Below are 25486 nucleotides of genomic sequence, written 5' to 3'. Positions count from 1 at the left end.
CAGGGAATTCTCTGCCTGCCTTTCCCCAGTGCTCTGCAAGCTCTCCAGGACAACATAAAATCTGGGGCTCTGTGCTTTCTTTCGTTCTGAACAAGTGTTACTGTTTTCTGCACAAAAGCGATTCTGCGAAGCAATGTGAACACTTCTGTTTCCCAGGCACAGAGAAGGTGCTAGCAGGGAATTCTCTGCCTGCTTTTCCCCAGTGCTCTGCAAGCTCTCCAGGACAACATAAAATCTGGGGCTCTGTGCTTTCTTTCGTTCTGAACAAGTGTTACTGTTTTCTGCACAAAAGCGATTCTGCGAAGCAATGTGAACACTTCTGTTTCCCAGGCACAGAGAAGGTGCTAGCAGGGAATTCTCTGCCTGCCTTTCCCCAGTGCTCTGCAAGCTCTCCAGGACAACATAAAATCTGGGGCTCTGTGCTTTCTTTCGTTCTGAACAAGTGTTACTGTTTTCTGCACAAAAGCGATTCTGCGAAGCAATGTGAACACTTCTGCTTCCCAGGCACAGAGAAGGTGCTAGCAGGGAATTCTCTGCCTGCCTTTCCCCAGTGCTCTGCAAGCTCTCCAGGACAACATAGAATCTGGGGCTCTGTGCTTTCTTTTGTTCTGAACAAGTGTTAGTGTTTTCTGCACAAAAGCGATTCTGCGAAGCAATGTGAACACTTCTGTTTCCCAGGCACAGAGAAGGTGCTAGCAGGGAATTCTCTGCCTGCCTTTCCCCAGTGCTCTGCAAGCTCTCCAGGACAACAGCAAATCTGGGGCTCTGTGCTTTCTTTCGTTCTGAACAAGTGTTAGTGTTTTCTGCACAAAAGCGATTCTGCGAAGCAATGGGAACACTTCTGCTTCCCAGGCACAGAGAAGGTGCTAGCAGGGAATTCTCTGCCTGCCTTTCCCCAGTGCTCTGCAAGCTCTCCAGGACAACATAAAATCTGGGGCTCTGTGCTTTCTTTCGTTCTGAACAAGTGTTACTGTTTTCTGCACAAAAGCGATTCTGCGAAGCAATGTGAAGACTTCTGCTTCCCAGGCACAGAGAAGGTGCTAGCAGGGAATTCTCTGCCTGCCTTTCCCCAGTGCTCTGCAAGCTCTCCAGGACAACATAAAATCTGGGGCTCTGTGCTTTCTTTCGTTCTGAACAAGTGTTACTGTTTTCTGCACAAAAGCGATTCTGCGAAGCAATGGGAACACTTCTGCTTCCCAGGCACAGAGAAGGTGCTAGCAGGGAATTCTCTGCCTGCCTTTCCCCAGTGCTCTGCAAGCTCTCCAGGACAACATAAAATCTGGGGCTCTGTGCTTTCTTTCGTTCTGAACAAGTGTTACTGTTTTCTGCACAAAAGCGATTCTGCGAAGCAATGTGAACACTTCTGTTTCCCAGGCACAGAGAACGTGCTAGCAGGGAATTCTCTGCCTGCTTTTCCCCAGTGCTCTGCAAGCTCTCCAGGACAACATAAAATCTGGGGCTCTGTGCTTTCTTTCGTTCTGAACAAGTGTTATTGTTTTCTGCACAAAAGCGATTCTGCGAAGCAATGTGAAGACTTCTGCTTCCCAGGCACAGAGAAGGTGCTAGCAGGGAATTCTCTGCCTGCCTTTCCCCAGTGCTCTGCAAGCTCTCCAGGACAACATAAAATCTGGGGCTCTGTGCTTTCTTTCGTTCTGAACAAGTGTTACTGTTTTCTGCAGAAAAGCGATTCTGCGAAGCAATGGGAACACTTCTTCTTCCCAGGCACAGAGAAGGTGCTAGCAGGGAACTGTCTGCCTGCCTTTCCCCAGTGCTCTGCAAGCTCTCCAGCACAACATAAAATCTGGGGCTCTGTGCTTTCTTTCGTTCTGAACAAGTGTTACTGTTTTCTGCACAAAAGCGATTCTGCGAAGCAATGCGAACACTTCTGTTTCCCAGGCACAGAGAAGGTGCTAGCAGGGAATTCTCTGCCTTCCTTTCCCCAGTGCTCTGCAAGCTCTCCAGGACAACATAAAATCTGGGGCTCTGTGCTTTCTTTCGTTCTGAACAAGTGTTACTGTTTTCTGCCAAAAGCGATACTGCTAAGAAATGTGAACACTTCTGTTTCCCAGGCACAGAGAAGGTGCTAGCAGGGAATTCTCTGCCTGCTTTTCCCCAGTGCTCTGCAAGCTCTCCAGGACAACATAAAATCTGGGGCTCTGTGCTTTCTTTCGTTCTGAACAAGTGTTACTGTTTTCTGCACAAAAGCGATTCTGCGAAGCAATGTGAACACTTCTGCTTCCCAGGCACAGAGAAGGTGCTAGCAGGGAATTCTCTGCCTGCCTTTCCCCAGTGCTCTGCAAGCTCTCCAGGACAACATAAAATCTGGGGCTCTGTGCTTTCTTTCGTCTGAACAAGTGTTACTGTTTTCTGCACAAAAGCGATTCTGCGAAGCAATGTGAACAGGCACAGAGAAGGTGCTAGCAGGGAATTCTCTGCCTGCCTTTCCCCAGTGCTCTGCAAGCTCTCCAGGACAACATAAAATCTGGGGCTCTGTGCTTTCTTTCGTTCTGAACAAGTGTTACTGTTTTCTGCACAAAAGCGATTCTGCGAAGCAATGGGAACACTTCTGCTTCCCAGGCACAGAGAAGGTGCTAGCAGGGAATTCTCTGCCTGCTTTTCCCCAGTGCTCTGCAAGCTCTCCAGGACAACATAAAATCTGGGGCTCTGTGCTTTCTTTCGTTCTGAACAAGTGTTACTGTTTTCTGCACAAAAGCGATTCTGCGAAGCAATGTGAAGACTTCTGTTTCCCAGGCACTGAGAAGGTGCTAGCATGGAATTCTCTGCCTGCTTTTCCCCAGTGCTCTGCAAGCTCTCCAGGACAACATAAAATCTGGGGCTCTGTGCTTTCTTTCGTTCTGAACAAGTGTTATTGTTTTCTGCACAAAAGCGATTCTGCGAAGCAATGTGAAGACTTCTGCTTCCCAGGCACAGAGAAGGTGCTAGCAGGGAATTCTCTGCCTGCCTTTCCCCAGTGCTCTGCAAGCTCTCCAGGACAACATAAAATCTGGGGCTCTGTGCTTTCTTTCGTTCTGAACAAGTGTTACTGTTTTCTGCAGAAAAGCGATTCTGCGAAGCAATGGGAACACTTCTGCTTCCCAGGCACAGAGAAGGTGCTAGCAGGGAACTGTCTGCCTGCCTTTCCCCAGTGCTCTGCAAGCTCTCCAGCACAACATAAAATCTGGGGCTCTGTGCTTTCTTTCGTTCTGAACAAGTGTTACTGTTTTCTGCACAAAAGCGATTCTGCGAAGCAATGGGAACACTTCTGTTTCCCAGGCACAGAGAAGGTGCTAGCAGGGAATTCTCTGCCTTCCTTTCCCCAGTGCTCTGCAAGCTCTCCAGGACAACATAAAATCTGGGGCTCTGTGCTTTCTTTCGTTCTGAACAAGTGTTACTGTTTTCTGCCAAAAGCGATACTGCTAAGAAATGTGAACACTTCTGTTTCCCAGGCACAGAGAAGGTGCTAGCAGGGAATTCTCTGCCTGCTTTTCCCCAGTGCTCTGCAAGCTCTCCAGGACAACATAAAATCTGGGGCTCTGTGCTTTCTTTCCTTCTGAACAAGTGTTACTGTTTTCTGCACAAAAGCGATTCTGCGAAGCAATGGGAACACTTCTGCTTCCCAGGCACAGAGAAGGTGCTAGCAGGGAATTCTCTGCCTGCTTTTCCCCAGTGCTGTGCAAGCTCTCCAGGACAACATAAAATCTGGGGCTCTGTGCTTTCTTTCGTTCTGAACAAGTGTTATTGTTTTCTGCACAAAAGCGATTCTGCGAAGCAATGTGAAGACTTCTGCTTCCCAGGCACAGAGAAGGTGCTAGCAGGGAATTCTCTGCCTGCCTTTCCCCAGTGCTCTGCAAGCTCTCCAGGACAACATAAAATCTGGGGCTCTGTGCTTTCTTTCGTTCTGAACAAGTGTTACTGTTTTCTGCACAAAAGCGATTCTGCGAAGCAATGGGAACACTTCTGCTTCCCAGGCACAGAGAAGGTGCTAGCAGGGAATTGTCTGCCTGCCTTTCCCCAGTGCTCTGCAAGCTCTCCAGCACAACATAAAATCTGGGGCTCTGTGCTTTCTTTCGTTCTGAACAAGTGTTACTGTTTTCTGCACGAAAGCGATTCTGCGAAGCAATGTGAAGACTTCTGCTTCCCAGGCACAGAGAAGGTGCTAGCAGGGAATTCTCTGCCTGCCTTTCCCCAGTGCTCTGCAAGCTCTCCAGGACAACATAAAATCTGGGGCTCTGTGCTTTCTTTCGTTCTGAACAAGTGTTACTGTTTTCTGCACAAAAGCGATTCTGCGAAGCAATGTGAAGACTTCTGCTTCCCAGGCACAGAGAAGGTGCTAGCAGGGAATTCTCTGCCTGCTTTTCCCCAGTGCTCTGCAAGCTCTCCAGGACAACATAAAATCTGGGGCTCTGTGCTTTCTTTTGTTCTGAAAAAGTGTTACTGTTATCTGCACAAAAGCGATTCTGCCAAGCAATGTGAACACTTCTGCTTCCCAGGCACAGAGAAGGTGCTAGCAGGGAATTCTCTGCCTGCCTTTCCCCAGTGCTCTGCAAGCTCTCCAGGACAACATAAAATCTGGGGCTCTGTGCTTTCTTTCGTTCTGAACAAGTGTTACTGTTTTCTGCACAAAAGCGATTCTGCGAAGCAATGCGAACACTTCTGTTTCCCAGGCACAGAGAAGGTGCTAGCAGGGAATTCTCTGCCTGCTTTTCCCCAGTGCTCTGCAAGCTCTCCAGGACAACATAAAATCTGGGGCTCTGTGCTTTCTTTTGTTCTGAACAAGTGTTACTGTTTTCTGCACAAAAGCGATTCTGCGAAGCAATGCGAACACTTCTGTTTCCCAGGCACAGAGAAGGTGCTAGCAGGGAATTCTCTGCCTGCTTTTCCCCAGTGCTCTGTAAGCTCTCCAGGACAACATAAAATCTGGGGCTCTGTGCTTTCTTTCGTTCTGAACAAGTGTTACTGTTTTCTGCACAAAAGCGATTCTGCGAACCAATGTGAAGACTTCTGCTTCCCAGGCACAGAGAAGGTGCTAGCAGGGAATTCTCTGCCTGCCTTTCCCCAGTGCTCTGCAAGCTCTCCAGGACAACATAAAATCTGGGGCTCTGTGCTTTCTTTCGTTCTGAACAAGTGTTACTGTTTTCTGCACAAAAGCGATTCTGCGAAGCAATGTGAAGACTTCTGTTTCCCAGGCACAGAGAAGGTGCTAGCAGGGAATTCTCTGCCTGCCTTTCCCCAGTGCTCTGCAAGTTCTCCAGGACAACATAAAATCTGGGGCTCTGTGCTTTCTTTCGTTCTGAACAAGTGTTACTGTTTTCTGCACAAAAGCGATTCTGCGAAGCAATGTGAACACTTCTGTTTCCCAGGCACAGAGAAGGTGCTAGCAGGGAATTCTATGCCTGCCTTTCCCCAGTGCTCTGCAAGCTCTCCAGCACAACATAAAATCTGGGGCTCTGTGCTTTCTTTCGTTCTGAACAAGTGTTACTGTTTTCTGCACAAAAGCGATTCTGCGAAGCAATGTGAAGACTTCTGCTTCCCAGGCACAGAGAAGGTGCTAGCAGGGAATTCTCTGCCTGCTTTTCCCCAGTGCTCTGCAAGCTCTCCAGCACAACATAAAATCTGGGGCTCTGTGCTTTCTTTCGTTCTGAACAAGTGTTATTGTTTTCTGCACAAAAGCGATTCTGCGAAGCAATGTGAACACTTCTGCTTCCCAGGCACAGAGAAGGTGCTAGCAGGGAATTCTCTGCCTGCCTTTCCCCAGTGCTCTGCAAGCTCTCCAGGACAACATAAAATCTGGGGCTCTGTGCTTTCTTTCGTTCTGAACAAGTGTTACTGTTTTCTGCACAAAAGCGATTCTGCGAAGCAATGGGAACACTTCTGCTTCCCAGGCACAGAGAAGGTGCTAGCAGGGAATTGTCTGCCTGCCTTTCCCCAGTGCTCTGCAAGCTCTCCAGCACAACATAAAATCTGGGGCTCTGTGCTTTCTTTCGTCTGAACAAGTGTTACTGTTTTCTGCACAAAAGCGATTCTGCGAAGCAATGTGAACATGCACAGAGAAGGTGCTAGCAGGGAATTCTCTGCCTGCCTTTCCCCAGTGCTCTGCAAGCTCTCCAGGACAACATAAAATCTGGGGCTCTGTGCTTTCTTTCGTCTGAACAAGTGTTACTGTTTTCTGCACAAAAGCGATTCTGCGAAGCAATGTGAAGACTTCTGCTTCCCAGGCAGAGAGAAGGTGCTAGCAGGGAATTCTCTGCCTGCTTTTCCCCAGTGCTCTGCAAGCTCTCCAGGACAACATAAAATCTGGGGCTCTGTGCTTTCTTTTGTTCTGAACAAGTGTTACTGTTTTCTGCCAAAAGCGATACTGCTAAGAAATGTGAACACTTCTGTTTCCCAGGCACAGAGAAGGTGCTAGCAGGGAATTCTCTGCCTGCTTTTCCCCAGTGCTCTGCAAGCTCTCCAGGACAACATAAAATCTGGGGCTCTGTGCTTTCTTTCCTTCTGAACAAGTGTTACTGTTTTCTGCACAAAAGCGATTCTGCGAAGCAATGTGAACACTTCTGTTTCCCAGGCACAGAAAACGTACTAGCAGGGAATTCTCTGCCTGCTTTTCCCCAGTGCTCTGTAAGCTCTCCAGGACAACATAAAATCTGGGGCTCTGTGCTTTCTTTCGTTCTGAACAAGTGTTACTGTTTTCTGCACAAAAGCGATTCTGCGAAGCAATGTGAACACTTCTGCTTCCCAGGCACAGAGAAGGTGCTAGCAGGGAATTCTCTGCCTGCCTTTCCCCAGTGCTCTGCAAGCTCTCCAGGACAACATAAAATCTGGGGCTCTGTGCTTTCTTTCGTCTGAACAAGTGTTACTGTTTTCTGCACAAAAGCGATTCTGCGAAGCAATGTGAACAGGCACAGAGAAGGTGCTAGCAGGGAATTCTCTGCCTGCCTTTCCCCAGTGCTCTGCAAGCTCTCCAGGACAACATAAAATCTGGGGCTCTGTGGTTTCTTTCGTTCTGAACAAGTGTTACTGTTTTCTGCACAAAAGCGATTCTGCGAAGCAATGGGAACACTTCTGCTTCCCAGGCACAGAGAAGGTGCTAGCAGGGAATTCTCTGCCTGCTTTTCCCCAGTGCTGTGCAAGCTCTCCAGGAAAACATAAAATCTGGGGCTCTGTGCTTTCTTTCGTTCTGAACAAGTGTTACTGTTTTCTGCACAAAAGCGATTCTGCGAAGCAATGGGAACACTTCTGCTTCCCAGGCACAGAGAAGGTGCTAGCAGGGAATTCTCTGCCTGCCTTTCCCCAGTGCTCTGCAAGCTCTCCAGGACAACATAAAATCTGGGGCTCTGTGCTTTCTTTCGTTCTGAACAAGTGTTACTGTTTTCTGCACAAAAGCGATTCTGCGAAGCAATGTGAAGACTTCTGTTTCCCAGGCACAGAGAAGGTGCTAGCAGGGAATTCTCTGCCTGCCTTTCCCCAGTGCTCTGCAAGTTCTCCAGGACAACATAAAATCTGGGGCTCTGTGCTTTCTTTCGTTCTGAACAAGTGTTACTGTTTTCTGCACAAAAGCGATTCTGCGAAGCAATGTGAACACTTCTGTTTCCCAGGCACAGAGAAGGTGCTAGCAGGGAATTCTATGCCTGCCTTTCCCCAGTGCTCTGCAAGCTCTCCAGCACAACATAAAATCTGGGGCTCTGTGCTTTCTTTCGTTCTGAACAAGTGTTACTGTTTTCTGCACAAAAGCGATTCTGCGAAGCAATGTGAAGACTTCTGCTTCCCAGGCACAGAGAAGGTGCTAGCAGGGAATTCTCTGCCTGCTTTTCCCCAGTGCTCTGCAAGCTCTCCAGCACAACATAAAATCTGGGGCTCTGTGCTTTCTTTCGTTCTGAACAAGTGTTATTGTTTTCTGCACAAAAGCGATTCTGCGAAGCAATGTGAACACTTCTGCTTCCCAGGCACAGAGAAGGTGCTAGCAGGGAATTCTCTGCCTGCCTTTCCCCAGTGCTCTGCAAGCTCTCCAGGACAACATAAAATCTGGGGCTCTGTGCTTTCTTTCGTTCTGAACAAGTGTTACTGTTTTCTGCACAAAAGCGATTCTGCGAAGCAATGGGAACACTTCTGCTTCCCAGGCACAGAGAAGGTGCTAGCAGGGAATTGTCTGCCTGCCTTTCCCCAGTGCTCTGCAAGCTCTCCAGCACAACATAAAATCTGGGGCTCTGTGCTTTCTTTCGTCTGAACAAGTGTTACTGTTTTCTGCACAAAAGCGATTCTGCGAAGCAATGTGAACATGCACAGAGAAGGTGCTAGCAGGGAATTCTCTGCCTGCCTTTCCCCAGTGCTCTGCAAGCTCTCCAGGACAACATAAAATCTGGGGCTCTGTGCTTTCTTTCGTCTGAACAAGTGTTACTGTTTTCTGCACAAAAGCGATTCTGCGAAGCAATGTGAAGACTTCTGCTTCCCAGGCAGAGAGAAGGTGCTAGCAGGGAATTCTCTGCCTGCTTTTCCCCAGTGCTCTGCAAGCTCTCCAGGACAACATAAAATCTGGGGCTCTGTGCTTTCTTTTGTTCTGAACAAGTGTTACTGTTTTCTGCCAAAAGCGATACTGCTAAGAAATGTGAACACTTCTGTTTCCCAGGCACAGAGAAGGTGCTAGCAGGGAATTCTCTGCCTGCTTTTCCCCAGTGCTCTGCAAGCTCTCCAGGACAACATAAAATCTGGGGCTCTGTGCTTTCTTTCCTTCTGAACAAGTGTTACTGTTTTCTGCACAAAAGCGATTCTGCGAAGCAATGTGAACACTTCTGTTTCCCAGGCACAGAAAACGTACTAGCAGGGAATTCTCTGCCTGCTTTTCCCCAGTGCTCTGTAAGCTCTCCAGGACAACATAAAATCTGGGGCTCTGTGCTTTCTTTCGTTCTGAACAAGTGTTACTGTTTTCTGCACAAAAGCGATTCTGCGAAGCAATGTGAACACTTCTGCTTCCCAGGCACAGAGAAGGTGCTAGCAGGGAATTCTCTGCCTGCCTTTCCCCAGTGCTCTGCAAGCTCTCCAGGACAACATAAAATCTGGGGCTCTGTGCTTTCTTTCGTCTGAACAAGTGTTACTGTTTTCTGCACAAAAGCGATTCTGCGAAGCAATGTGAACAGGCACAGAGAAGGTGCTAGCAGGGAATTCTCTGCCTGCCTTTCCCCAGTGCTCTGCAAGCTCTCCAGGACAACATAAAATCTGGGGCTCTGTGGTTTCTTTCGTTCTGAACAAGTGTTACTGTTTTCTGCACAAAAGCGATTCTGCGAAGCAATGGGAACACTTCTGCTTCCCAGGCACAGAGAAGGTGCTAGCAGGGAATTCTCTGCCTGCTTTTCCCCAGTGCTGTGCAAGCTCTCCAGGAAAACATAAAATCTGGGGCTCTGTGCTTTCTTTCGTTCTGAACAAGTGTTATTGTTTTCTGCACAAAAGCGATTCTGCGAAGCAATGTGAAGACTTCTGCTTCCCAGGCACAGAGAAGGTGCTAGCAGGGAATTCTCTGCCTGCCTTTCCCCAGTGCTCTGCAAGCTCTCCAGGACAACATAAAATCTGGGGCTCTGTGCTTTCTTTCGTTCTGAACAAGTGTTACTGTTTTCTGCACAAAAGCGATTCTGCGAAGCAATGGGAACACTTCTGCTTCCCAGGCACAGAGAAGGTGCTAGCAGGGAATTGTCTGCCTGCCTTTCCCCAGTGCTCTGCAAGCTCTCCAGCACAACATAAAATCTGGGGCTCTGTGCTTTCTTTCGTTCTGAACAAGTGTTACTGTTTTCTGCACAAAAGCGATTCTGCGAAGCAATGTGAAGACTTCTGCTTCCCAGGCACAGAGAAGGTGCTAGCAGGGAATTCTCTGCCTGCCTTTCCCCAGTGCTCTGCAAGCTCTCCAGGACAACATAAAATCTGGGGCTCTGTGCTTTCTTTCGTTCTGAACAAGTGTTATTGTTTTCTGCACGAAAGCGATTCTGCGAAGCAATGTGAAGACTTCTGCTTCCCAGGCACAGAGAAGGTGCTAGCAGGGAATTCTCTGCCTGCCTTTCCCCAGTGCTCTGCAAGCTCTCCAGGACAACATAGAATCTGGGGCTCTGTGCTTTCTTTCGTTCTGAACAAGTGTTACTGTTTTCTGCACAAAAGCGATTCTGCGAAGCAATGGGAACACTTCTGCTTCCCAGGCACAGAGAAGGTGCTAGCAGGGAATTCTCTGCCTGCTTTTCCCCAGTGCTCTGCAAGCTCTCCAGGACAACATAAAATCTGGGGCTCTGTGCTTTCTTTTGTTCTGAAAAAGTGTTACTGTTATCTGCACAAAAGCGATTCTGCCAAGCAATGTGAACACTTCTGCTTCCCAGGCACAGAGAAGGTGCTAGCAGGAAATTCTCTGCCTGCCTTTCCCCAGTGCTCTGCAAGCTCTCCAGGACAACATAAAATCTGGGGCTCTGTGCTTTCTTTTGTTCTGAACAAGTGTTACTGTTTTCTGCACAAAAGCGATTCTGCGAAGCAATGCGAACACTTCTGTTTCCCAGGCACAGAGAAGGTGCTAGCAGGGAATTCTCTGCCTGCTTTTCCCCAGTGCTCTGCAAGCTCTCCAGGACAACAGTAGATCTGGGGCTCTGTGCTTTCTTTCGTTCTGAACAAGTGTTACTGTTTTCTGCACAAAAGCGATTCTGCGAAGCAATGTGAAGACTTCTGTTTCCCAGGCACAGAGAAGGTGCTAGCAGGGAATTCTATGCCTGCCTTTCCCCAGTGCTCTGCAAGCTCTCCAGCACAACATAAAATCTGGGGCTCTGTGCTTTCTTTCGTTCTGAACAAGTGTTACTGTTTTCTGCACAAAAGCGATTCTGCGAAGCAATGTGAAGACTTCTGCTTCCCAGGCACAGAGAAGGTGCTAGCAGGGAATTCTCTGCCTGCTTTTCCCCAGTGCTCTGCAAGCTCTCCAGCACAACATAAAATCTGGGGCTCTGTGCTTTCTTTCGTTCTGAACAAGTGTTATTGTTTTCTGCACAAAAGCGATTCTGCGAAGCAATGTGAACACTTCTGCTTCCCAGGCACAGAGAAGGTGCTAGCAGGGAATTCTCTGCCTGCCTTTCCCCAGTGCTCTGCAAGCTCTCCAGGACAACATAAAATCTGGGGCTCTGTGCTTTCTTTCGTTCTGAACAAGTGTTACTGTTTTCTGCACAAAAGCGATTCTGCGAAGCAATGGGAACACTTCTGCTTCCCAGGCACAGAGAAGGTGCTAGCAGGGAATTGTCTGCCTGCCTTTCCCCAGTGCTCTGCAAGCTCTCCAGCACAACATAAAATCTGGGGCTCTGTGCTTTCTTTCGTTCTGAACAAGTGTTACTGTTTTCTGCACAAAAGCGATTCTGCGAAGCAATGTGAACATGCACAGAGAAGGTGCTAGCAGGGAATTCTCTGCCTGCCTTTCCCCAGTGCTCTGCAAGCTCTCCAGGACAACATAAAATCTGGGGCTCTGTGCTTTCTTTCGTCTGAACAAGTGTTACTGTTTTCTGCACAAAAGCGATTCTGCGAAGCAATGTGAAGACTTCTGCTTCCCAGGCAGAGAGAAGGTGCTAGCAGGGAATTCTCTGCCTGCTTTTCCCCAGTGCTCTGCAAGCTCTCCAGGACAACATAAAATCTGGGGCTCTGTGCTTTCTTTTGTTCTGAACAAGTGTTACTGTTTTCTGCCAAAAGCGATACTGCTAAGAAATGTGAACACTTCTGTTTCCCAGGCACAGAGAAGGTGCTAGCAGGGAATTCTCTGCCTGCTTTTCCCCAGTGCTCTGCAAGCTCTCCAGGACAACATAAAATCTGGGGCTCTGTGCTTTCTTTCCTTCTGAACAAGTGTTACTGTTTTCTGCACAAAAGCGATTCTGCGAAGCAATGTGAACACTTCTGTTTCCCAGGCACAGAAAACGTACTAGCAGGGAATTCTCTGCCTGCTTTTCCCCAGTGCTCTGTAAGCTCTCCAGGACAACATAAAATCTGGGGCTCTGTGCTTTCTTTCGTTCTGAACAAGTGTTACTGTTTTCTGCACAAAAGCGATTCTGCGAAGCAATGTGAACACTTCTGCTTCCCAGGCACAGAGAAGGTGCTAGCAGGGAATTCTCTGCCTGCCTTTCCCCAGTGCTCTGCAAGCTCTCCAGGACAACATAAAATCTGGGGCTCTGTGCTTTCTTTCGTCTGAACAAGTGTTACTGTTTTCTGCACAAAAGCGATTCTGCGAAGCAATGTGAACAGGCACAGAGAAGGTGCTAGCAGGGAATTCTCTGCCTGCCTTTCCCCAGTGCTCTGCAAGCTCTCCAGGACAACATAAAATCTGGGGCTCTGTGGTTTCTTTCGTTCTGAACAAGTGTTACTGTTTTCTGCACAAAAGCGATTCTGCGAAGCAATGGGAACACTTCTGCTTCCCAGGCACAGAGAAGGTGCTAGCAGGGAATTCTCTGCCTGCTTTTCCCCAGTGCTGTGCAAGCTCTCCAGGAAAACATAAAATCTGGGGCTCTGTGCTTTCTTTCGTTCTGAACAAGTGTTACTGTTTTCTGCACAAAAGCGATTCTGCGAAGCAATGGGAACACTTCTGCTTCCCAGGCACAGAGAAGGTGCTAGCAGGGAATTCTCTGCCTGCCTTTCCCCAGTGCTCTGCAAGCTCTCCAGGACAACATAAAATCTGGGGCTCTGTGCTTTCTTTCGTTCTGAACAAGTGTTACTGTTTTCTGCACAAAAGCGATTCTGCGAAGCAATGTGAAGACTTCTGTTTCCCAGGCACAGAGAAGGTGCTAGCAGGGAATTCTCTGCCTGCCTTTCCCCAGTGCTCTGCAAGTTCTCCAGGACAACATAAAATCTGGGGCTCTGTGCTTTCTTTCGTTCTGAACAAGTGTTACTGTTTTCTGCACAAAAGCGATTCTGCGAAGCAATGTGAACACTTCTGTTTCCCAGGCACAGAGAAGGTGCTAGCAGGGAATTCTATGCCTGCCTTTCCCCAGTGCTCTGCAAGCTCTCCAGCACAACATAAAATCTGGGGCTCTGTGCTTTCTTTCGTTCTGAACAAGTGTTACTGTTTTCTGCACAAAAGCGATTCTGCGAAGCAATGTGAAGACTTCTGCTTCCCAGGCACAGAGAAGGTGCTAGCAGGGAATTCTCTGCCTGCTTTTCCCCAGTGCTCTGCAAGCTCTCCAGCACAACATAAAATCTGGGGCTCTGTGCTTTCTTTCGTTCTGAACAAGTGTTATTGTTTTCTGCACAAAAGCGATTCTGCGAAGCAATGGGAACACTTCTGCTTCCCAGGCACAGAGAAGGTGCTAGCAGGGAATTGTCTGCCTGCCTTTCCCCAGTGCTCTGCAAGCTCTCCAGCACAACATAAAATCTGGGGCTCTGTGCTTTCTTTCGTCTGAACAAGTGTTACTGTTTTCTGCACAAAAGCGATTCTGCGAAGCAATGTGAACATGCACAGAGAAGGTGCTAGCAGGGAATTCTCTGCCTGCCTTTCCCCAGTGCTCTGCAAGCTCTCCAGGACAACATAAAATCTGGGGCTCTGTGCTTTCTTTCGTCTGAACAAGTGTTACTGTTTTCTGCACAAAAGCGATTCTGCGAAGCAATGTGAAGACTTCTGCTTCCCAGGCAGAGAGAAGGTGCTAGCAGGGAATTCTCTGCCTGCTTTTCCCCAGTGCTCTGCAAGCTCTCCAGGACAACATAAAATCTGGGGCTCTGTGCTTTCTTTTGTTCTGAACAAGTGTTACTGTTTTCTGCCAAAAGCGATACTGCTAAGAAATGTGAACACTTCTGTTTCCCAGGCACAGAGAAGGTGCTAGCAGGGAATTCTCTGCCTGCTTTTCCCCAGTGCTCTGCAAGCTCTCCAGGACAACATAAAATCTGGGGCTCTGTGCTTTCTTTCCTTCTGAACAAGTGTTACTGTTTTCTGCACAAAAGCGATTCTGCGAAGCAATGTGAACACTTCTGCTTCCCAGGCACAGAGAAGGTGCTAGCAGGGAATTCTCTGCCTGCCTTTCCCCAGTGCTCTGCAAGCTCTCCAGGACAACATAAAATCTGGGGCTCTGTGCTTTCTTTCGTCTGAACAAGTGTTACTGTTTTCTGCACAAAAGCGATTCTGCGAAGCAATGTGAACAGGCACAGAGAAGGTGCTAGCAGGGAATTCTCTGCCTGCCTTTCCCCAGTGCTCTGCAAGCTCTCCAGGACAACATAAAATCTGGGGCTCTGTGGTTTCTTTCGTTCTGAACAAGTGTTACTGTTTTCTGCACAAAAGCGATTCTGCGAAGCAATGGGAACACTTCTGCTTCCCAGGCACAGAGAAGGTGCTAGCAGGGAATTCTCTGCCTGCTTTTCCCCAGTGCTGTGCAAGCTCTCCAGGAAAACATAAAATCTGGGGCTCTGTGCTTTCTTTCGTTCTGAACAAGTGTTATTGTTTTCTGCACAAAAGCGATTCTGCGAAGCAATGTGAAGACTTCTGCTTCCCAGGCACAGAGAAGGTGCTAGCAGGGAATTCTCTGCCTGCCTTTCCCCAGTGCTCTGCAAGCTCTCCAGGACAACATAAAATCTGGGGCTCTGTGCTTTCTTTCGTTCTGAACAAGTGTTACTGTTTTCTGCACAAAAGCGATTCTGCGAAGCAATGGGAACACTTCTGCTTCCCAGGCACAGAGAAGGTGCTAGCAGGGAATTGTCTGCCTGCCTTTCCCCAGTGCTCTGCAAGCTCTCCAGCACAACATAAAATCTGGGGCTCTGTGCTTTCTTTCGTTCTGAACAAGTGTTACTGTTTTCTGCACAAAAGCGATTCTGCGAAGCAATGTGAAGACTTCTGCTTCCCAGGCACAGAGAAGGTGCTAGCAGGGAATTCTCTGCCTGCCTTTCCCCAGTGCTCTGCAAGCTCTCCAGGACAACATAAAATCTGGGGCTCTGTGCTTTCTTTCGTTCTGAACAAGTGTTACTGTTTTCTGCACAAAAGCGATTCTGCGAAGCAATGCGAACACTTCTGTTTCCCAGGCACAGAGAAGGTGCTAGCAGGGAATTCTCTGCCTGCTTTTCCCCAGTGCTCTGCAAGCTCTCCAGGACAACATAAAATCTGGGGCTCTGTGCTTTCTTTCGTTCTGAACAAGTGTTATTGTTTTCTGCACGAAAGCGATTCTGCGAAGCAATGTGAAGACTTCTGCTTCCCAGGCACAGAGAAGGTGCTAGCAGGGAATTCTCTGCCTGCCTTTCCCCAGTGCTCTGCAAGCTCTCCAGGACAACATAGAATCTGGGGCTCTGTGCTTTCTTTCGTTCTGAACAAGTGTTACTGTTTTCTGCACAAAAGCGATTCTGCGAAGCAATGGGAACACTTCTGCTTCCCAGGCACAGAGAAGGTGCTAGCAGGGAATTCTCTGCCTGCTTTTCCCCAGTGCTCTGCAAGCTCTCCAGGACAACATAAAATCTGGGGCTCTGTGCTTTCTTTTGTTCTGAAAAAGTGTTACTGTTATCTGCACAAAAGCGATTCTGCCAAGCAATGTGAACACTTCTGCTTCCCAGGCACAGAGAAGGTGCTAGCAGGAAATTCTCTGCCTGCCTTTCCCCAGTGCTCTGCAAGCTCTCCAGGACAACATAAAATCTGGGGCTCTGTGCTTTCTTTTGTTCTGAACAAGTGTTACTGTTTTCTGCACAAAAGCGATTCTGCGAAGCAATGCGAACACTTCTGTTTCCCAGGCACAGAGAAGGTGCTAGCAGGGAATTCTCTGCCTGCTTTTCCCCAGTGCTCTGCAAGCTCTCCAGGACAACAGTAGATCTGGGGCTCTGTGCTTTCTTTCGTTCTGAACAAGTGTTACTGTTTTCTGCACAAAAGCGATTCTGCGAACCAATGTGAAGACTTCTGCTTCCCAGGCACAGAGAAGGTGCTAGCAGGGAATTCTCTGCCTGCCTTTCCCCAGTGCTCTGCAAGCTCTCCAGGACAACATAAAATCTGGGGCTCTGTGCTTTCTTTCGTTCTGAACAAGTGTTACTGTTTTCTGCACAAAAGCGATTCTGCGAAGCAATGTGAAGACTTCTGTTTCCCAGGCACAGAGAAGGTGCTAGCAGGGAATTCTCTGCCTGCCTTTCCCCAGTGCTCTGCAAGTTCTCCAGGACAACATAAAATCTGGGGCTCTGTGCTTTCTTTCGTTCTGAACAAGTGTTACTGTTTTCTGCACAAAAGCGATTCTGCGAAGCAATGTGAACACTTCTGTTTCCCAGGCACAGAGAAGGTGCTAGCAGGGAATTCTCTGCCTGCCTTTCCCCAGTGCTCTGCAAGCTCTCCAGGACAACATAAAATCTGGGGCTCTGTGCTTTCTTTCGTTCTGAACAAGTGTTACTGTTTTCTGCACAAAAGCGATTCTGCGAAGCAATGTGAAGACTTCTGCTTCCCAGGCACAGAGAAGGTGCTAGCAGGGAATTCTCTGCCTGCTTTTCCCCAGTGCTCTGCAAGCTCTCCAGCACAACATAAAATCTGGGGCTCTGTGCTTTCTTTCGTTCTGAACAAGTGTTATTGTTTTCTGCACAAAAGCGATTCTGCGAAGCAATGTGAACACTTCTGCTTCCCAGGCACAGAGAAGGTGCTAGCAGGGAATTCTCTGCCTGCCTTTCCCCAGTGCTCTGCAAGCTCTCCAGGACAACATAAAATCTGGGGCTCTGTGCTTTCTTTCGTTCTGAACAAGTGTTACTGTTTTCTGCACAAAAGCGATTCTGCGAAGCAATGGGAACACTTCTGCTTCCCAGGCACAGAGAAGGTGCTAGCAGGGAATTGTCTGCCTGCCTTTCCCCAGTGCTCTGCAAGCTCTCCAGCACAACATAAAATCTGGGGCTCTGTGCTTTCTTTCGTCTGAACAAGTGTTACTGTTTTCTGCACAAAAGCGATTCTGCGAAGCAATGTGAACATGCACAGAGAAGGTGCTAGCAGGGAATTCTCTGCCTGCCTTTCCCCAGTGCTCTGCAAGCTCTCCAGGACAACATAAAATCTGGGGCTCTGTGCTTTCTTTCGTCTGAACAAGTGTTACTGTTTTCTGCACAAAAGCGATTCTGCGAAGCAATGTGAAGACTTCTGCTTCCCAGGCACAGAGAAGGTGCTAGCAGGGAATTCTCTGCCTGCTTTTCCCCAGTGCTCTGCAAGCTCTCCAGGACAACATAAAATCTGGGGCTCTGTGCTTTCTTTTGTTCTGAACAAGTGTTACTGTTTTCTGCCAAAAGCGATACTGCTAAGAAATGTGAACACTTCTGTTTCCCAGGCACAGAGAAGGTGCTAGCAGGGAATTCTCTGCCTGCTTTTCCCCAGTGCTCTGCAAGCTCTCCAGGACAACATAAAATCTGGGGCTCTGTGCTTTCTTTCCTTCTGAACAAGTGTTACTGTTTTCTGCACAAAAGCGATTCTGCGAAGCAATGTGAACACTTCTGTTTCCCAGGCACAGAAAACGTACTAGCAGGGAATTCTCTGCCTGCTTTTCCCCAGTGCTGTGCAAGCTCTCCAGGACAACATAAAATCTGGGGCTCTGTGCTTTCTTTCGTTCTGAACAAGTGTTACTGTTTTCTGCACAAAAGCGATTCTGCGAAGCAGTGTGAACACTTCTGCTTCCCAGGCACAGAGAAGGTGCTAGCAGGGAATTCTCTGCCTGCCTTTCCCCAGTGCTCTGCAAGCTCTCCAGGACAACATAAAATCTGGGGCTCTGTGCTTTCTTTCGTCTGAACAAGTGTTACTGTTTTCTGCACAAAAGCGATTCTGCGAAGCAATGTGAACAGGCACAGAGAAGGTGCTAGCAGGGAATTCTCTGCCTGCCTTTCCCCAGTGCTCTGCAAGCTCTCCAGGACAACATAAAATCTGGGGCTCTGTGGTTTCTTTCGTTCTGAACAAGTGTTACTGTTTTCTGCACAAAAGCGATTCTGCGAAGCAATGGGAACACTTCTGCTTCCCAGGCACAGAGAAGGTGCTAGCAGGGAATTCTCTGCCTGCTTTTCCCCAGTGCTGTGCAAGCTCTCCAGGAAAACATAAAATCTGGGGCTCTGTGCTTTCTTTCGTTCTGAACAAGTGTTATTGTTTTCTGCACAAAAGCGATTCTGCGAAGCAATGTGAAGACTTCTGCTTCCCAGGCACAGAGAAGGTGCTAGCAGGGAATTCTCTGCCTGCCTTTCCCCAGTGCTCTGCAAGCTCTCCAGGACAACATAAAATCTGGGGCTCTGTGCTTTCTTTCGTTCTGAACAAGTGTTACTGTTTTCTGCACAAAAGCGATTCTGCGAAGCAATGGGAACACTTCTGCTTCCCAGGCACAGAGAAGGTGCTAGCAGGGAATTGTCTGCCTGCCTTTCCCCAGTGCTCTGCAAGCTCTCCAGCACAACATAAAATCTGGGGCTCTGTGCTTTCTTTCGTTCTGAACAAGTGTTACTGTTTTCTGCACAAAAGCGATTCTGCGAAGCAATGTGAAGACTTCTGCTTCCCAGGCACAGAGAAGGTGCTAGCAGGGAATTCTCTGCCTGCCTTTCCCCAGTGCTCTGCAAGCTCTCCAGGACAACATAAAATCTGGGGCTCTGTGCTTTCTTTCGTTCTGAACAAGTGTTACTGTTTTCTGCACAAAAGCGATTCTGCGAAGCAATGCGAACACTTCTGCTTCCCAGGCACAGAGAAGGTGCTAGCAGGGAATTCTCTGCCTGCTTTTCCCCAGTGCTCTGCAAGCTCTCCAGGACAACAGTAGATCTGGGGCTCTGTGCTTTCTTTCGTTCTGAACAAGTGTTACTGTTTTCTGCACAAAAGCGATTCTGCGAACCAATGTGAAGACTTCTGCTTCCCAGGCACAGAGAAGGTGCTAGCAGGGAATTCTCTGCCTGCCTTTCCCCAGTGCTCTGCAAGCTCTCCAGGACAACATAAAATCTGGGGCTCTGTGCTTTCTTTCGTTCTGAACAAGTGTTACTGTTTTCTGCACAAAAGCGATTCTGCGAAGCAATGGGAACACTTCTGCTTCCCAGGCACAGAGAAGGTGCTAGCAGGGAATTCTCTGCCTGCCTTTCCCCAGTGCTCTGCAAGTTCTCCAGGACAACATAAAATCTGGGGCTCTGTGCTTTCTTTCGTTCTGAACAAGTGTTACTGTTTTCTGCACAAAAGCGATTCTGCGAAGCAATGTGAACACTTCTGTTTCCCAGGCACAGAGAAGGTGCTAGCAGGGAATTCTCTGCCTGCCTTTCCCCAGTGCTCTGCAAGCTCTCCAGGACAACATAAAATCTGGGGCTCTGTGCTTTCTTTCGTTCTGAACAAGTGTTACTGTTTTCTGCACAAAAGCGATTCTGCGAAGCAATGTGAAGACTTCTGCTTCCCAGGCACAGAGAAGGTGCTAGCAGGGAATTCTCTGCCTGCTTTTCCCCAGTGCTCTGCAAGCTCTCCAGGACAACATAAAATCTGGGGCTCTGTGCTTTCTTTCGTTCTGAACAAGTGTTATTGTTTTCTGCACAAAAGCGATTCTGCGAAGCAATGTGAACACTTCTGCTTCCCAGGCACAGAGAAGGTGCTAGCAGGGAATTCTCTGCCTGCCTTTCCCCAGTGCTCTGCAAGCTCTCCAGGACAACATAAAATCTGGGGCTCTGTGCTTTCTTTCGTTCTGAACAAGTGTTACTGTTTTCTGCACAAAAGCGATTCTGCGAAGCAATGGGAACACTTCTGCTTCCCAGGCACAGAGAAGGTGCTAGCAGGGAATTCTCTGCCTGCTTTTCCCCAGTGCTCTGCAAGCTCTCCAGGACAACATAAAATCTGGGGCTCTGTGCTTTCTTTTGTTCTGAAAAAGTGTTACTGTTATCTGCACAAAAGCGATTCTGCCAAGCAATGTGAACACTTCTGCTTCCCAGGCACAGAGAAGGTGCTAGCAGGAAATTCTCTGCCTGCCTTTCCCCAGTGCTCTGCAAGCTCTCCAGGACAACATAAAATCTGGGGCTCTGTGCTTTCTTTTGTTCTGAACAAGTGTTACTGTTTTCTGCACAAAAGCGATTCTGCGAAGCAATGCGAACACTTCTGTTTCCCAGGCACAGAGAAGGTGCTAGCAGGGAATTCTCTGCCTGCTTTTCCCCAGTGCTCTGCAAGCTCTCCAGGACAACAGTAGATCTGGGGCTCTGTGCTTTCTTTCGTTCTGAACAAGTGTTACTGTTTTCTGCACAAAAGCGATTCTGCGAACCAATGTGAAGACTTCTGCTTCCCAGGCACAGAGAAGGTGCTAGCAGGGAATTCTCTGCCTGCCTTTCCCCAGTGCTCTGCAAGCTCTCCAGGACAACATAAAATCTGGGGCTCTGTGCTTTCTTTCGTTCTGAACAAGTGTTACTGTTTTCTGCACAAAAGCGATTCTGCAAAGCAATGTGAAGACTTCTGCTTCCCAGGCACAGAGAAGGTGCTAGCAGGGAATTCTCTGCCTGCTTTTCCCCAGTGCTCTGCAAGCTCTCCAGCACAACATAAAATCTGGGGCTCTGTGCTTTCTTTCGTTCTGAACAAGTGTTATTGTTTTCTGCACAAAAGCGATTCTGCGAAGCAATGTGAACACTTCTGCTTCCCAGGCACAGAGAAGGTGCTAGCAGGGAATTCTCTGCCTGCTTTTCCCCAGTGCTCTGCAAGCTCTCCAGGACAACATAAAATCTGGGGCTCTGTGCTTTCTTTCGTTCTGAACAAGTGTTACTGTTTTCTGCACAAAAGCGATTCTGCGAAGCAATGGGAACACTTCTGCTTCCCAGGCACAGAGAAGGTGCTAGCAGGGAATTGTCTGCCTGCCTTTCCCCAGTGCTCTGCAAGCTCTCCAGCACAACATAAAATCTGGGGCTCTGTGCTTTCTTTCGTCTGAACAAGTGTTACTGTTTTCTGCACAAAAGCGATTCTGCGAAGCAATGTGAAGACTTCTGCTTCCCAGGCACAGAGAAGGTGCTAGCAGGGAATTCTCTGCCTGCTTTTCCCCAGTGCTCTGCAAGCTCTCCAGGACAACATAAAATCTGGGGCTCTGTGCTTTCTTTTGTTCTGAACAAGTGTTACTGTTTTCTGCCAAAAGCGATACTGCTAAGAAATGTGAACACTTCTGTTTCCCAGGCACAGAGAAGGTGCTAGCAGGGAATTCTCTGCCTGCTTTTCCCCAGTGCTCTGCAAGCTCTCCAGGACAACATAAAATCTGGGGCTCTGTGCTTTCTTTCCTTCTGAACAAGTGTTACTGTTTTCTGCACAAAAGCGATTCTGCGAAGCAATGTGAACACTTCTGTTTCCCAGGCACAGAAAACGTACTAGCAGGGAATTCTCTGCCTGCTTTTCCCCAGTGCTGTGCAAGCTCTCCAGGACAACATAAAATCTGGGGCTCTGTGCTTTCTTTCGTTCTGAACAAGTGTTACTGTTTTCTGCACAAAAGCGATTCTGCGAAGCAGTGTGAACACTTCTGCTTCCCAGGCACAGAGAAGGTGCTAGCAGGGAATTCTCTGCCTGCCTTTCCCCAGTGCTCTGCAAGCTCTCCAGGACAACATAAAATCTGGGGCTCTGTGCTTTCTTTCGTCTGAACAAGTGTTACTGTTTTCTGCACAAAAGCGATTCTGCGAAGCAATGTGAACAGGCACAGAGAAGGTGCTAGCAGGGAATTCTCTGCCTGCCTTTCCCCAGTGCTCTGCAAGCTCTCCAGGACAACATAAAATCTGGGGCTCTGTGGTTTCTTTCGTTCTGAACAAGTGTTACTGTTTTCTGCACAAAAGCGATTCTGCGAAGCAATGGGAACACTTCTGCTTCCCAGGCACAGAGAAGGTGCTAGCAGGGAATTCTCTGCCTGCTTTTCCCCAGTGCTGTGCAAGCTCTCCAGGAAAACATAAAATCTGGGGCTCTGTGCTTTCTTTCGTTCTGAACAAGTGTTATTGTTTTCTGCACAAAAGCGATTCTGCGAAGCAATGTGAAGACTTCTGCTTCCCAGGCACAGAGAAGGTGCTAGCAGGGAATTCTCTGCCTGCCTTTCCCCAGTGCTCTGCAAGCTCTCCAGGACAACATAAAATCTGGGGCTCTGTGCTTTCTTTCGTTCTGAACAAGTGTTACTGTTTTCTGCACAAAAGCGATTCTGCGAAGCAATGGGAACACTTCTGCTTCCCAGGCACAGAGAAGGTGCTAGCAGGGAATTGTCTGCCTGCCTTTCCCCAGTGCTCTGCAAGCTCTCCAGCACAACATAAAATCTGGGGCTCTGTGCTTTCTTTCGTTCTGAACAAGTGTTACTGTTTTCTGCACAAAAGCGATTCTGCGAAGCAATGTGAAGACTTCTGCTTCCCAGGCACAGAGAAGGTGCTAGCAGGGAATTGTCTGCCTGCCTTTCCCCAGTGCTCTGCAAGCTCTCCAGGACAACATAAAATCTGGGGCTCTGTGCTTTCTTTCGTTCTGAACAAGTGTTACTGTTTTCTGCACAAAAGCGATTCTGCGAAGCAATGCGAACACTTCTGTTTCCCAGGCACAGAGAAGGTGCTAGCAGGGAATTCTCTGCCTGCTTTTCCCCAGTGCTCTGCAAGCTCTCCAGGACAACATAAAATCTGGGGCTCTGTGCTTTCTTTCGTTCTGAACAAGTGTTATTGTTTTCTGCACGAAAGCGATTCTGCGAAGCAATGGGAACACTTCTGCTTCCCAGGCACAGAGAAGGTGCTAGCAGGGAATTCTCTGCCTGCCTTTCCCCAGTGCTCTGCAAGCTCTCCAGGACAACATAAAATCTGGGGCTCTGTGCTTTCTTTCGTTCTGAACAAGTGTTACTGTTTTCTGCACAAAAGCGATTCTGCGAAGCAATGGGAACACTTCTGCTTCCCAGGCACAGAGAAGGTGCTAGCAGGGAATTCTCTGCCTGCTTTTCCCCAGTGCTCTGCAAGCTCTCCAGGACAACATAAAATCTGGGGCTCTGTGCTTTCTTTTGTTCTGAAAAAGTGTTACTGTTATCTGCACAAAAGCGATTCTGCCAAGCAATGTGAACACTTCTGCTTCCCAGGCACAGAGAAGGTGCTAGCAGGAAATTCTCTGCCTGCCTTTCCCCAGTGCTCTGCAAGCTCTCCAGGACAACATAGAATCTGGGGCTCTGTGCTTTCTTTTGTTCTGAACAAGTATTAGTGTTTTCTGCACAAAAGCGATTCTGCGAAGCAATGTGAACACTTCTGCTTCCCAGGCACAGAGAAGGTGCTAGCAGGGAATTGTCTGCCTGCCTTTCCCCAGTGCTCTGCAAGCTCTCCAGGACAACAGCAAATCTGGGGCTCTGTGCTTTCTTTCGTTCTGAACAAGTGTTACTGTTTTCTGCACAAAAGCGATTCTGCGAAGCAATGTGAACACTTCTGTTTCCCAGGCACAGGGAAGGTGCTAGCAGGGAATTCTCTGCCTGCCTTTCCCCAGTGCTCTGCAAGCTCTCCAGGACAACATAAAATCTGGGGCTCTGTGCTTTCTTTCGCTCTGAACAAGTGTTACTGTTTTCTGCACAAAAGCGATTCTGCGAAGCAATGTGAACAGGCACAGAGAAGGTGCTAGCAGGGAATTCTCTGCCTGCCTTTCCCCAGTGCTCTGCAAGCTCTCCAGGACAACATAAAATCTGGGGCTCTGTGCTTTCTTTCGTTCTGAACAAGTGTTACTGTTTTCTGCACAAAAACGATACTGCTAAGAAATCTGAACACTTCTGCTTCCCAGGCACAGAGAAGGTGCTAGCAGGGAATTCTCTGCCTGCCTTTCCCCAGTGCTCTGCAAGCTCTCCAGGACAACATAAAATCTGGGGCTCTGTGCTTTCTTTCGTTCTGAACAAGTGTTACTGTTATCTGCACAAAAGCGATTCTGCCAAGCAATGTGAACACTTCTGCTTCCCAGGCACAGAGAAGGTGCTAGCAGGAAATTCTCTGCCTGCCTTTCCCCAGTGCTCTGCAAGCTCTCCAGGACAACATAAAATCTGGGGCTCTGTGCTTTCTTTCGTTCTGAACAAGTGTTACTGTTTTCTGCACAAAAGCGATTCTGCGAAGCAATGTGAACACTTCTGTTTCCCAGGCACAGAGAAGGTGCTAGCAGGGAATTCTCTGCCTGCTTTTCCCCAGTGCTCTGCAAGCTCTCCAGGACAACATAAAATCTGGGGCTCTGTGCTTTCTTTCGTTCTGAACAAGTGTTACTGTTTTCTGCACAAAAGCGATTCTGCGAAGCAATGTGAACACTTCTGCTTCCCAGGCACAGAGAAGGTGCTAGCAGGGAATTCTCTGCCTGCCTTTCCCCAGTGCTCTGCAAGCTCTCTAGGACAACATAAAATCTGGGGCTCTGTGCTTTCTTTCGTTCTGAACAAGTGTTACTGTTTTCTGTACAAAAGCGATTCTGCGAAGCAATGTGAACACTTCTGCTTCCCAGGCACAGAGAAGGTGCTAGCAGGGAATTCTCTGCCTGCCTTTCCCCAGTGCTCTGCAAGCTCTCCAGGACAACATAAAATCTGGGGCTCTGTGCTTTCTTTCGTTCTGAACAAGTGTTACTGTTTTCTGCACAAAAGCGATTCTGCCAAGCAATGTGAACATGCACAGAGAAGGTGCTAGCAGGGAATTCTCTGCCTGCCTTTCCCCAGTGCTCTGCAAGCTCTCCAGGACAACATAAAATCTGGGGCTCTGTGCTTTCTTTCGTTCTGAACAAGTGTTACTGTTTTCTGCACAAAAGCGATTCTGCGAAGCAATGTGAACACTTCTGCTTCCCAGGCACAGAGAAGGTGCTAGCAGGGAATTCTCTGCTTGCTTTTCCCCAGTGCTCTGCAAGCTCTCCAGGACAACATAAAATCTGGGGCTCTGTGCTTTCTTTCGTTCTGAACAAGTGTTACTGTTTTCTGCACAAAAGCGATTCTGCGAAGCAATGTGAACACTTCTGCTTCCCAGGCACAGAGAAGGTGCTAGCAGGGAATTCTCTGCCTGCCTTTCCCCAGTGCTCTGCAAGCTCTCCAGGACAACATAAAATCTGGGGCTCTGTGCTTTCTTTCGTTCTGAACAAGTATTACTGTTTTCTGCACAAAAGCGATTCTGCCAAGCAATGTGAACAGGCACAGAGAAGGTGCTAGCAGGGAATTCTCTGCCTGCCTTTCCCCAGTGCTCTGCAAGCTCTCCAGGACAACATAAAATCTGGGGCTCTGTGCTTTCTTTCGTTCTGAACAAGTGTTACTGTTTTCTGCACAAAAGCGATTCTGCGAAGCAATGGGAACACTTCTGCTTCCCAGGCACAGAGAAGGTGCTAGCAGGGAATTCTCTGCTTGCTTTTCCCCAGTGCTCTGCAAGCTCTCCAGGACAACATAAAATCTGGGGCTCTGTGCTTTCTTTCGTTCTGAACAAGTGTTACTGTTTTCTGCACAAAAGCGATTCTGCGAAGCAATGTGAAGACTTCTGCTTCCCAGGCACAGAGAAGGTGCTAGCAGGGAATTCTATGCCTGCCTTTCCCCAGTGCTCTGCAAGCTCTCCAGGACAACATAAAATCTGGGGCTCTGTGCTTTCTTTCGTTCTGAACAAGTGTTACTGTTTTCTGCACAAAAGCGATTCTGCG

The sequence above is a fragment of the Strix uralensis genome, chromosome 14 (assembly GCF_047716275.1).
Source record: "Strix uralensis isolate ZFMK-TIS-50842 chromosome 14, bStrUra1, whole genome shotgun sequence".
In the NCBI taxonomy this organism is placed as follows: domain Eukaryota; kingdom Metazoa; phylum Chordata; class Aves; order Strigiformes; family Strigidae; genus Strix; species Strix uralensis.
Note: the sequence above shows the minus strand (reverse complement) of the source record.